Source organism: Hyalella azteca, unplaced genomic scaffold (assembly GCF_000764305.2).
Source record: "Hyalella azteca isolate HAZT.00-mixed unplaced genomic scaffold, Hazt_2.0.2 contig1821, whole genome shotgun sequence".
Classification (NCBI taxonomy): Eukaryota; Metazoa; Arthropoda; class Malacostraca; order Amphipoda; family Hyalellidae; genus Hyalella; species Hyalella azteca.
In genome coordinates, this window is record NW_025932119.1 from 133,908 (window position 1) to 147,209 (window position 13,302).

The following is a 13,302-nucleotide window of genomic DNA, read 5'->3' on the forward strand; positions in this document are numbered from 1 at the left end:
TAAATTTTCTTGCAAATAAACATTTTGAAATCTGGATATGACTGCTAGCAGTATGGAGCCACCGACAGCGGAGCGAAGAACTTCACAGCATACCCCAGAAGGCGAACCACAGCAGCTACCTGCAGTTCCTGAAATACGGCACCCGACTCGCGAGGGAGCAACTGTTACCCCATACTATCCCCTGCCTCGCAGCCTGCACTGCACCGAACCTGGGTGATCATGGCAATGCGCCTCTACAGATTGGGCCCATAGGAAGCAAACCCTATGCAGGCACTTGGAAGGGAGACACCTCATCGCTCGGCCGACGTTCAACATCACCTGTGCTGGGTGCGACGCCGCATTTGGCACAAGACCTTCACGCCATGCATGTACAGCAGCATCTGCAAGGGAGATAGTGGGATAGTGGCAAGAATCCACACCTACGTTATGCCTCCGAGAAAGGTGCGAAAAATCTTTCCCCACATCGACATTGCTGATGAAGAGCACAACGAGAGCACAGAAGTGACTGAATCATTGACCTGACACATGAACACAGCCGAGACTTGGCACTTGAGATCAACCCCAGAAAGTGCGCGACACTTCACTTGAGTGGGCGTGTCCATCGTGGACCTCGAATGACCGAATTCCACATCCAAGAAACCGGGATCCAGATACTAGAGGAATTCCAGAGCGCTAAATTCCTAGGGCGACCAATTGGATTCAACATCTTGAAAGAAAATGACCGCATCGACCAAATAAATGCTAAAGGACGAAAAATCCTCAAAAGCAAACTGGCGCCTTGGCAACGAATTGACGCCCTACGACCCTTAACCTGCCTGCCACCATATTACTTATGCGCTCCTGGCAGTACAACAAAACTACATATGAAACACTGGACCGCGAAATAAGAGCACTCATCAAGAAAACGCTCTATTTACCTAGGCGAGCAGCAAATGAGTACACTTATATGGGAGCTCTCCTGGTAGAGCATGCGCTGTCCCCATTGCTGCCGAAGACTCAGACCTGTTCCTAGTGGACACTGCGCTCAAACTATTGACCTCTCCTGACGAGGTCATCAGAGCTCTCGCCCGAGAGGACTGCTCTAGAGTTGCATCGGGACACTTCAATCAGGCTCCCTCGATGGACCTGATCCCACGCCTTATGACAGAAGAAGCTACGCCAAGACGAGCGTTCCAACACCAAACGCTTTGGAGCAAAGCCCGTTAGCGCATCTCTAAGATTGGGACTCAGATGGTCTTTACTGAACGAAAACCCGGTTAGCCACAGCGAAAACAAGGAATTAACTTAGAGAGATCGTAAGATGATAGCAAGCTTTCTTCGCAACTCCCTTCGTCGTCGTCGCGATGGCGCCCTGCAGCAGAAACCAGACCAAGGAAAAACAATGCACCTGGTCTTTGCCGAACGGGCGTCGAGCCACTTCTTGAAGGGTAGGAAGTACATCTCGTTTGGTGACTGGCGGTTTATCCACCGAGGACGCCTCGATCTATTACCTGTGAATGGCGCAAGGAGAGCACCAAATGGCGACACGAGATGCCGAAGGTGTGGTCAGTTTGATGAAACACTTCCCCACGTTTTAAACCACTGAATGTGGTTTAAACTGAATTAAACCACTCCCCACTGAATTAAACCACTCGAACGCAATGCAAATGCGCCACAACGCACTGGTTGATCGTATAAAGACAACAGCAAGATACCTGCACTGGACTACGATCTCCGAAAACCCAAATTGTGCCCGGAACCGATCAAACTGGCAGATCTGACCTGGTCCTGCAGAAAAATGGCTAAGCCATCATTATCGATGTCACATGCCCTTTTGAAAACGGTAGCACAGCATTCACAGTGGCTAGGGATACTATAAACTGGCAAAATACGCTGAAACTGCTCGACAATAACGAAGAACGTACGAAAAGGTTTCTGCAGTGGAGCTCTTCGTCGTGGGAAGTCTGGGGATCTACCATCCCAAGAACGCATCGCTGCTGAAGAAGATCGCCTCCAGAGCCTACACGAAGATATTCAAGCAGCTCTGTGTCGCCGGCACATCAGATGGTCGCGCATGATTTACATCGAACACATCACTGCTCAACGGCAATATTGATTTTTTTCGCCATTGTTTATCCATAACTGCGTATGTAACCCACAATGTATCCTGTTTATAGGTAATGGAAAATCTATGTAATCCAGATGTATGTTGTATCCAAATTATTGTAAACTTTCCTGCAATAAACATTTTGAAATCGCTTCTCGACCTTTTGGCTAAGATCTAAGTGTAGAGTATGGATACAACTGCGAGCAGTATGGAGCCATCGACTGCGGAGCGAGGAACTTCACAGCCTGAACCGGAGGACGAACCACAGCAGCTACCTGCAGTTCCTGAACTACGGCACCCGACTCGCGAGGGATCAGCTGTTAGGCCTTATACCAGAGGTCACCAAACTACGGCCAGCGGGCCGAATCCGGCACGCGACGTCAGTTCATCAGGCCCGTCGACGGTACTTTAATTTGCTTGACAAAACGTGACAATTTCTCGTGTTCATTCGTGGTGTCAATTTGGACTTTCAGATAACAGAAAATGTTGGCATCCGTTTGCAGCATGCGTGGAACAAAAAACTGGAAGACATTTTCATGAAGTGCAGAAAACTTTGCAAGACTATAACCTGCAGTGGAATCAGCTTCGAGCCTTCGAGGTGTTACAGTTGATGGAGGTCAAAACATGGCTGGAGTAACGAAGGGTCTGGTGGGGCAGATCAGGACTCAGTTGGAAGATCTTCAAATTCCAGGCGCTCTGTTCATACACTGCATCATACATCAGCAAGCACTCTGTGGGAAAGACTTAGATATTTCTTGTTTACAGAAACCAGTCGTTTCTGCGGTGAATTTCATTCGGGAACATGCACTCAATCACTGTCAGTTCCAGGCATTTATTGAAGAAATTGATTCTGATTTCTGTGACCTGCCTTATTACACAGCAGTGAGATGGCTTAGCTGTGGTAAAGTCCTGTTCCGTTTTTAAAAGCTCCAAAACGAAATAGATGTTTTTCTCACTGAAAAAGATAGAGCCGATCCACAGCTGTCAGATCCTATCTGGCTGTCAAAGTTGTCTTTTTCGGTCATCACATCCCACATGAATGAACTGAACTTGAAACTTCAGGGAAAGGATAACCTCGTCTGTGATATCTACAGAATCATCGATGGATTTCGGAGAAAGCTGTCATTGTTTGAAGCACAACTGGAAGGAGAAAACTTCTCATTTTCACTGTTACAGAGAGTTTCGCGCTTCAATCGCTGAAGATGTAAAACTCGATTTTCCAAAATAGATTATTCGTGGCTTGAAGAAGCATTTTTTTGAGAGATTTTCAGATCTCGACAGAACTGAGAAAGACATTCTTCTGTTCCAGAATCCGTTTGATTGTCCCCTTGATGGTGCACCAGCTGAACTACAGTTGGAGCTCGTTGATTTGCAAGCTAATGACTTGTTGAAAGATAACCACAGAGAAGGAAAACTTGTCGAATTTTACCGCTACGCACCTGATCAGATCCTGAGTTTCCGAAATTGAATAAATTTGCCGCTGGTATGGCATCGGCTGTTTGGAACTTATGTCCGTGAGCAAACATTTTCAAAAATGAATTATAAGAAGTCAACACGTCGAACGAGATTGACTGATGAACATTTGAAAGCAATTTTCTTGATTGGATGCAGCAATTCCAAACCAAACATTGATGATATCTTGAAAGCCAAACGTCAGTTTGACAAATCTCAGTAACCTTTTTTGCTATTTAGTTTGTGAGATTCGGATATGTGCACACTAGGTCTGATGCTACTATCTTTTTGCTTACGTCGTCTTCTTTCAAAACTTTTTAGTAAATAAAATGTTTATTGTCTTTGTTTTTTTATTAACATGCAAAGCTAAACTTAGTTTTTCGTCTTTTTTCCCAGAGCTTTCATTCTGGCTTGCAAGTATTGAACAAAATGATTATGCGGCCCGCGCTCGTCATTCTTTCAGTTTTCCGCACCACTGTGAAAGAAGTTTGGTGGCCCATGCCTCTCAGCCTGCCCTGCACCGAACCTGGGTGCTCAGGGCAATGCGCCTCTACTGATTGGACCCATCGGAAGCAAGCCGAATGCAGGCACTTGGAAGGGAGACACCTCATCGCTCGACCGACGTTCAACATTACCTGTGCTAGGTGCGACGCCGCTCTTGGCATCAGACTTTCACGCCATGCATGTACAGCAGCGCCTGCAGGAGAGATTTTGACAAGAATCCACACCCACGTATGTCCCCGAGAATGTGGCGACAAATCATTCCCCACAGCTCGGGGCCTCCTGAATAACATCGCAATGCACAACAGACGCGATGGGCAAGTTCCGAAATGCGCTGGGGTACGCCATAGAAAACGATCAAGACAGACCACCATCCGAAGAAATGCAGAGGGATCTTGATCGAACAAATGACCAAGTGACTCAATAAATCGACGCTCCAACTAGAGACACTGTAGACGACATTGCTGTAGAACCGCAGCAAGCAATAAATATCACGCCTACAGAAGTTATTCCCGAGACCGAAGAAGGTGATGGGGCTAGCGAAGTCTCCGCTCTTGAAGAGCGGGTCGTCAGCATTGACACTGCTGAAGAAGAACACGAGAGCGCAGAAGTGACTGGGAACAATCGCACAACCAAGGACATAGAAGGGCCGATTGAGTGGGTGCTTGAACAATTCATCGCACCTCTCAACGGACTGGCTCGAAACAAAAACTGGGATGAGTTCGAACTGATTCTCGAAGATATTACAACGGCAGTGAGAACACACCAAAAATTTCGACCACCCACCGAAGAGATGAGGAACTTTAGAACAGACCTTTTGAACTGTAAATCAATTCAACAACTGAAGCGCCGCAATCGTCGACGGGCAGCGTGCCAGATACTTGGTGACTCAGAAAGGTGCCAAATAACGAACGCAACAGTGATGCCTCATTATTCGGAGATATTTCGAGAAGAACAGTTCGACGCACGCAGAATAGAAACCATACCAAGCCCCCGCCAGAAAGACAACAGGCAACGATGGTCCCTTTCCCAGAAAACGTAATCCTTGAGCGACTGAGAAAAGCTGAGAACACCTCAGCGGGAAGTGACGGCATTACGTACGATCACTGAAGAGCCGTCGATCCCGAGTGCCGTGTCCTTCATCTCATTCACAAAATTTGCTTACAAAACAAACGAATTCCATCCATGTGGAAGGAGTCGAAGACGATATTGATCCCCAAAGGCAGCGATCCCGCACTCATAAAAAACTGGAGACCCATCGCCCTCTGAAGATCCATCTACAAAATCTGCACAAGCTGTCTTATAGACCGTTTCAGAACTTGGTCCCCAAACGAATGCGTCTTTTGCCAAGCACAAAAAGGATTCATGCCTCATGACGGAGTGATTGAACATAATTTTGCACTTCAAACATACCTCGACAACGCCAGACGCTCCCAGGATGAAGCATGGGTGGCACTGCTGGAGTTCTCAAACGCATTTGGTTTAATGACTACAGCCGTCATCAGAACAACATTGAGAAGGGGCGGGATTGGAGACGACATGATCGAAGTCCTCGAATATATAATGAATGGAGGCTCGACATACATAGCAACAGCAAATAGAATGACAGAACCTATTAAGGCAAACAGCGGAGTCAGACAAGGCTGCCCTCTGAGCGGATTCCTCTTCAATGCCGGACACTGGAGACACTGGACCGCGAACAAAGAGCACTCATGAAGAAAACGCTCTACTTACCTCAGCGAGCAGCAAATGAGTGACAGAATTCTACATCCAAGGAATAACCACCTTGGACAAGGTTGTCATTCTGGTGGAGCATGCGTTATTCCCATTGCTGCCGAAGACTCAGACCTGTTCCTAGTGGACACTACATTCAAACTATTGACCTCTCCTGACGAGGCTATCAGGACGCGCTAGCGTTGCATCGAGACGCTTCGATCAGGCTCCCTCGATGGACCTGATCCCACGCCTTATGACAGAAGAAGCCACGCCAAGACGAGCATTCCAACACCAAACGCTTTGGAGCAAAGCCCGTAGCGCATCTTCAAGATTGGGACTCAGATCGTCTTTACCGAACGAAAATCCGATTATCCACAGCGAAAACAAGGAATTGACTTGGAGAGATCGGAAGATGATAGCAAGCTTTCTTCGCAACTTCCTTCATCGTCGTCGCAACGTCACCCTTCAGCAGAAACCAAACCAAGGAAAAACAATGCACCTGGTCTCTGCCGAACGGGCGTCGAGCCACTTCTTGAAGGGTAGGAAGTACATCTCGTTTGGTGGGTGGCGGTTTATCCACCGAGGACGCCTCAATCTATTACCTGTGAAGGGCGCAAGGAGTGCACCAAATGGCGACACGAGATGTCGAAGATGTGGTCAGCTTGATGAAACGCTTCCCCACGTTTTAAACCACCGTATGGCACTCGAACTCAACGCAAATGCGCTACAACACTTTGGTTGAACATATAATGACAACAGCATGATACCTGCACTGGACTACAATCTCCGAAAACCAAATTGTGCCCGGAACCGATCAAACTGGCAGACCTGACCTGGTCCTTCAGAAAATTGGCCAAGCCATTATTATCGATGTCACATGCCCCCCTTTTAAAAATGGTAGACAGGGATATGATACGATACCAGTAAAACGTGGTAAAGGGAAAGCGTAAATTCACCGCATCGAGATGCTTCTGAACATCCTGTCTAGAAATCGCCTATACCTAAATAAAAATATTGATTTTACCATTTATATTTTGCCACGCGCAGTAAAAAAAGCTTACTTCAACCCCAGCTGTAGTACTCGCAATACGTACGATATTTTTCTTCTAAATGTTAAAACTGGGTTGATTTTAAATATTGTGAAGCCAAAATACGCTAAATTATATTTTGAAGGGATAGCTCAATCCAAATAAGACCAGTCTTACAGTTGAGCAAAAGTGGAAGAGCAGTCTTACAGTTGAAAAAAGTCGACTTTGATAAACAGTCGTGCAGTTTATCAAAAGTCGTACGAACGGAGACGTCAGGAATGTTTGAGCCGAACGAAAAGGATCTGTCTCCACAGACGAGTGACGTCTTGAAAATCATCCAGACATTCGCGGCATGCACGCCAAAAGGCCAGAGTCGTACATTAGAAAAAGCTTTGAAATACACCAGGTCGGAAAATCATGTAAGCAGGCATTACAATCATTTTTAAAATATTGCTAGAACTATATTTGTAATTAAGCTACTCGGGCATAATTGTATTTAGGAATAACTTAAAAACTTTCCTTCTAAACAATAACACTGAAGAAGCAACAAATATCGGTAGACCGCGAGCTAAGGTTCAGTTGGAATTCTACTTGAGATGGAGAATCTGAACTATCATAGTTCGAAAAGGGAATGCAAATGCAGTTGAAGGAAATTGATTACGTGTGAAAACTGATACTCTCAGATTATTTCGTGGACCGATCCCGGAGGTAGTGCAATACCGGGCCGATCCGCGGCAAAGATGGAGCAAGCTCCTAGCACTGCGCCATGATCCAAAAATTGGATTAATATCGTTGACCCTACATGGGGGTCGTATCAGATATCAAGTGATAGGGCCAGAGTTTTTTTTAGAATTCAAAATGTTCATTAATAATAATGATATAGCAGTTCCTGCGTTTTATTATGTCGTAGGCCTGTCGCAAATTCTTAACATCGCCAAACATTCACAGCTTGTTGCGGTACCGAACTCACAACTCACTGCTTCAATTCTGCTGTGCTTGACCGCCCGACATCCTTGCCGATTCTTATCATAAACTGCCGCACAGAGCTCGGATCGAACTCGCGTCTCTCTGCTCCAATCCTGGTACTCTGAACTGTAACCACTGGGTCACCCCAAGAAAATTTATGCTAATTGGAACACAACAAAGTTTTAGCTGACGAAATCAAATATCAATTATAAATAGGTTAAATAATTATTTACATAAGCAGGCATAAACCTACGAAGAAAGCGAGCATCAATATTGTCGTTGGTCAGTTATATGTTCCATTTAGAACATGCGTGACCATCTGATGGTATCGGTGACACATATAGCTGCTTGAACGGCTCCATGTAGGCTTTGGTCGCAATCCTCTTCATAAGTGAAGCATTCTTAGGGTCATAGCTCCCCAAGCTTACCACGGTGACGGGTTACGCATAAACCTGTCCGTAGGTTCTTCTTAATTGTCTAGCAGTCTCAACATATTTCGCCAGTTATGTGTCTCTGGTCACCGTGAATGCCGTGTTGCCGTTTTCAAATGAGCATGTAACATCGATAATTAGGACGTGGTCATTATTCTGGAGGACCAATCAGCATCATTATTCCAGTCAGCAAATGATGTGTATTTCTCACCCTTGAAGAAGTGACTCGACCCCCTTTCACTCGAAACCAAGTACATTGATTTCCCTTATAATCTGGTTTCTGCTGCAGGGCGTCGTCACGATGACGACGAAGGTAGTCACGAAGGGAACCGGCTATCTTCTTCTGATCTCTCCAAGTTAGTTCCTTATTTCACTGTGGATGACGGGATTTTCGTTCGGAAGATACAGACCATTTGAGTCCGTCTCAAAGAAGCGCCATGGGCTTACTTCAACCCCAACTTCAAATGGGCTTACTTCAACTCCAAAGCGTTTGGTGTTGGAACGCTCGTCTTGAAGTAGCTTCCTCTCTCATGTAGCGGGAAATCAGGTCAATCGAAGGAGCCTGATTGAAGCAACCCGATGCAACTCTAGCGCAGTCATCTCGGGCAAGCGCCCTGATGGCCTCGTCAGGAGACGTCAATAGCCAGAACGATGTGCCAGCAAGGAACAGGTCTGAATCTTCGGCAGCAATGAGGAGAATGCATGCTCCACCAGAAGAAATCCCATACAAATATTCATTTGCGGCTCGCAAAGGTAGGTAAAGGATTTTCTTGATTTGGGCTCTTTAGTTTGTAGTCCAGTGTTTTCCAGCGATACCACACTCTTGGCCAGGGCCGAGAAGCGCATTGAAAGCAAAAAACCCTGGATGCCGACCCACCAACACAGAGGATATTGGAATAAATTCAAGGACATGTTTCTTTTACAGGTGTAACTGAACAAAATGGAGCCTGACTCGCATCGTCAGTGACAAGTCCTTTCAAATTGATCATTGTTTAGCTGGGGTTATTCATTTGTGACGACGTTTATCAACGACGTTTATGAATGATCGAACTTTGTTGAATGCGATGGTTTCTTTTTTAGAGATCGGTCGGTCAATTGCTGAGATGTTATCATAAATGGCGTAATAGCCTTTTGTAGTGTCGGTTAGCCAGATAAAAGACGCCTTTAGGACTTTAGAGGTTGTCTGGAAGATTTTTTGGGCAGTCAGTTGGAAATCGAGGGTCTATTCGCTTGAGTTTAATTATGCAAGTGGCTGGCCTCGAGCGGATGGGTTTAGGTGATGATGTGATGATGAAAGATGGGCATAAGTGATGAGATGAAAGAGAATATGGGTGATTTTAATGGACCCAAGTTTTTCATAAAACCAGCATCACCCATCAAGCTCCGGCTTGGAGGTCACGATCCCGGGTCGCCTGCCGAAGACCACCACTGCCCTGGATGTAATGGACCATCGTGATTCCTGCCTTCCGGAACGTAGCCTTCAACGCTTCAAGCCGTCCGTATCTAGGCCGTGGGTCGAACCAGCCCTCGGTCGAACGGCCACTTGTCGAAGGACGATAAATTTTGGAACAGAACTATGCTACCTGAAACCTAACCTCAGATGCGGTGAACGTAAAATTACGTAATTTAACGATGCCCGGAAGTCAGATTCGATCCGCGGCCTGGTGGTGCACGGCAGGTTCTATGCGAAGCCGGAGGATTACAAAGCCGAGTGGTTCACGGCTGATTGGTGGATGTCCGGAGAGATCCAAGGCGTTTGATTCAGCGCTTATTGGTGCACAAAATTGGTGGTGCACGGCTGCGCTCCCACGATCCCTAACCCTGCAGTGGTGAGAGTGTAGGAACTCAGTGCCAGGGTTTCGGCCATCCTTTTGGACCTCGCATCTAAGTAGAAGAGTCGCACGCTCCCGTTATACCGACGGCTAAAATAAGTCCGTTATCTGTCGAAAATCATCTTTTTTCAAATGACAGTCTTAAAATGCTTCAACAACTTTAAAATCTATCTGGAGAAGAAAGACCCTAAGATTCTAAAATTCACTCTCCTGTTTGTAGGAAAGTAGTGGACACAGAAGAAGCGATAAAATCTCTCGACTGACTGAAAAAAAGTAAATTTTTTTCGAAGGAGCTAGTTTTCTTTCGTGGTAATTATCATAAGTTAGATATATTGTACCTGAAATTGTCAAAAGCTGTACGTGTTTTGGACATTGTTGGAGTTATCGTGGGTGTAGTGGCATATAAAAGATGAACAAAAATAATAAATTAAGAACTTTACTAATGAATAAACAAATACAAATAAATGAACTGTGTGCTTTCTCTGCTTATGTTCTTAATTTCAAAAAAGGGATTTGGAGCCTTTCTGTAAATGTAAAAACAAACCCAAATTTAGGACTAGCAATATTGAGCTAAACCCTGAATATGTAACCGAACACTATACACATGAATGAAGAACATATAGACAATTATAAAAAAACAGTCAATTTACACGCACATTCTAATCACAAATATTACCAGAACCAATGCAACCATGTACCTCTGTGGTGGATCATGAAACAATGACAAATAAGAAAACATTCATTGGCGAAGTCATGTCGGCGGTGAATCAAAACAAAAATGAGAAATTTCACGAATCCTATTGCAATCCCTAGAAGAGACATAGAAGTAATGAGCGAATTTGATCGATGGAGCTCGAACAAAGAATTCTGCTTTCCAGTGCTCCAGCAAATAACAGCGCACTGACTAACTTTCTAATTTATGATGCACATGGAAAAGTTGGCGTACTGTATGCTACAGTTGCTTGCGCATTTGCGTAAGCAATTTTGGGTGGTACGTTCTTTTTCATGAGTGGGACAATCGAAGAGATTGTCATTTGACTACGGTCAGCGAGCGCTCGGTTAAAAATCAGCCGAATGTCGTCCGACATTTTTGATCTTCACCTCCTTGTGAGCCATACAGTTTAGTGTTCTAGGAATATATCTGGGTCCATTCTTTTTGAAAATTGAAATCGAACGGATTTATTAGGATAAGTATGAGTTCTCTACTTCACAATCTTGTGGAGCTGGGACGTACCGTAAATCTTAAAGTCAGTTCAGTTCAGAGCAACAAGATTTTCCTGAGAGCATCTCAAATTCATGTTTTTAAAGACGGTGTACCTGCGATTGTGAACTGTGGGGTGGCCCTTATGGCATGGAGTAGATGTACCTCAACACTGATGTCACCGTCAATTCTTTGCATGACTAACTATAATTTGGCCCATAATGGAACTTTCAAACAAAAGTTGAAAGGAAGATTGTGGTAATTAGAACATTTTCAGGAAAATATTTCCATCGTTTATAGGTATTTCTGTCAATATCATCTACTGTTGTTTGATTTTTCATACATAAAATCATAAAAATTAAAGCTGAAAGAAACGTACAGTATAACTAAATGTGGGCAAAAAATATGACTGATCATTTTGATTGTCTTGAATTCAACCAAATTTTATTCATTATGAATAAAGAATGCATATCATGAAAGTCATGAAATGAATGCATATCATTTCACGTCATGAAAATAGTTGCAATAGTTAAAATTTCTTTAATTAATAATTTGTTTGAAATAAATTAATAGGGACCCTTTTGTTAGCAGCCTATGTATACCCAGATAAATGTCATAAATACATTTTTAGGAATGCAATGAACAGAGTAAAATTGAAATGCAAGGTCAAAATTCAATAAAATTTTGCATTGCTAGTCTTTTTAAAAAGGAAACCAAATCTTAAGATTGAATAAAACCAACACTTTAGGGAAACAGTACCATTCTTTAGTTCAGTTGCTTGCTGAAATTTATAGTTGCTTAAATAATTTAGAGAGAAAGAATTTATATAGACTACAGACTAACCTGTTTGGCAGCTATGACAAATTTCAGGATGCCTCAATTTACAGTTGGTTGTGCTGGGAGTCAATGATAAATCTTAATGCAAATGGTGACATTTACTGGGTCCATTTCCTACATAATGACATCTCACATGTTATGGTGCATACTCTCACCAGAAGTGGTAGCATTTAGAACCTGACCACCCTGAAAACAAAAAATGAAATATAACAAAAGGCTTTAAGATGCAAATTTTATTACAGAATTGAAGTAGGCAACAGAACAGTCATGCAACTACTTGTTCTCAATGCAAATTGTATATTGCTCTATGTTTATGCTTCTCTTGAATGCCTTAGCACATGTGCCAGTTGATGTCTTACAGCCTCTCTTAGTCTGACTCTTAAACAGTAAACTATCAGAATGACTAGCTACTCAAGTAGCAGTCAACTAGCTAGTTTATTTTAGAATTTTTCAACTCTCTTTGCAAAATAGAATTATCAGGGTACATTTTTGTGAAGCATGTAAATTATGTTAGTGACTTGTACAGAAAATGCTATTACATGCTTAGAAGATGTATTCAGGTTTTTTAACAAGCAATCAATCTTAAAAGATTATGCAATTGTCAACCAACCAACACTAAGTCATCCCTTGGTGATAATTTTGAGTAAAATTGAGTATACTAATGTTTTAGAGAGTCTCAGTAAAAACTTGATTATTATAAGAGGTCTACATACTATAAAAATTTTGTATAGGTTATCTGCTAAAACAGTGCACACAAATGTTTAAATTACATGTCATATAATGATCATAACTAAATATGTTTTATTTATTACACATTTGCACTACATTTTATTTTTAAAAGGCAAGCAAATTATCTGTTGATTTGCCAATCAGACTTTAGTATTTTTAATTATTTTAACACTGGTTTATTCTCAACAGTCTTCATAAATTCTTAATTATGAAGAGAAAGGAAATTTATTTAAATTCAAACTTTATTTCAAAGTGACCACAGAGACAGAGTAGGTATGCTATATATACAATTTTTATTTATTAAAACTTGATAAGCCTGTAACTGCATAGAATTTAAGATAGCATTCTTCAATAACAGAACCCTTTGCAAACCTTAAAAAATAAAAATAATAATAAAATGAGAAATGTGCATTGAATTAGAATGTGTAAATTCATATGCACTGCATAAAATATTTTGGACACAGTGTGCCAACCCTTATCCTGTAAAAGCTTGCAAGCAACATTAAATCTAATATAACCAATT

The 13,302-nt window shown here is 43.0% G+C and overlaps 1 non-coding gene across 1 annotated transcript; it reads right to left on the minus strand.

Moving 5' to 3' along the window:
• Positions 1 to 7,469: 7,469 nt before the first annotated feature.
• Positions 7,470 to 7,645, minus strand: LOC125179046. Its single transcript, XR_007157129.1, has one exon. It is a non-coding gene; the product is annotated as a U2 spliceosomal RNA (small nuclear RNA).
• Between the last annotated feature and the right edge of the window lie 5,657 nt (positions 7,646 to 13,302).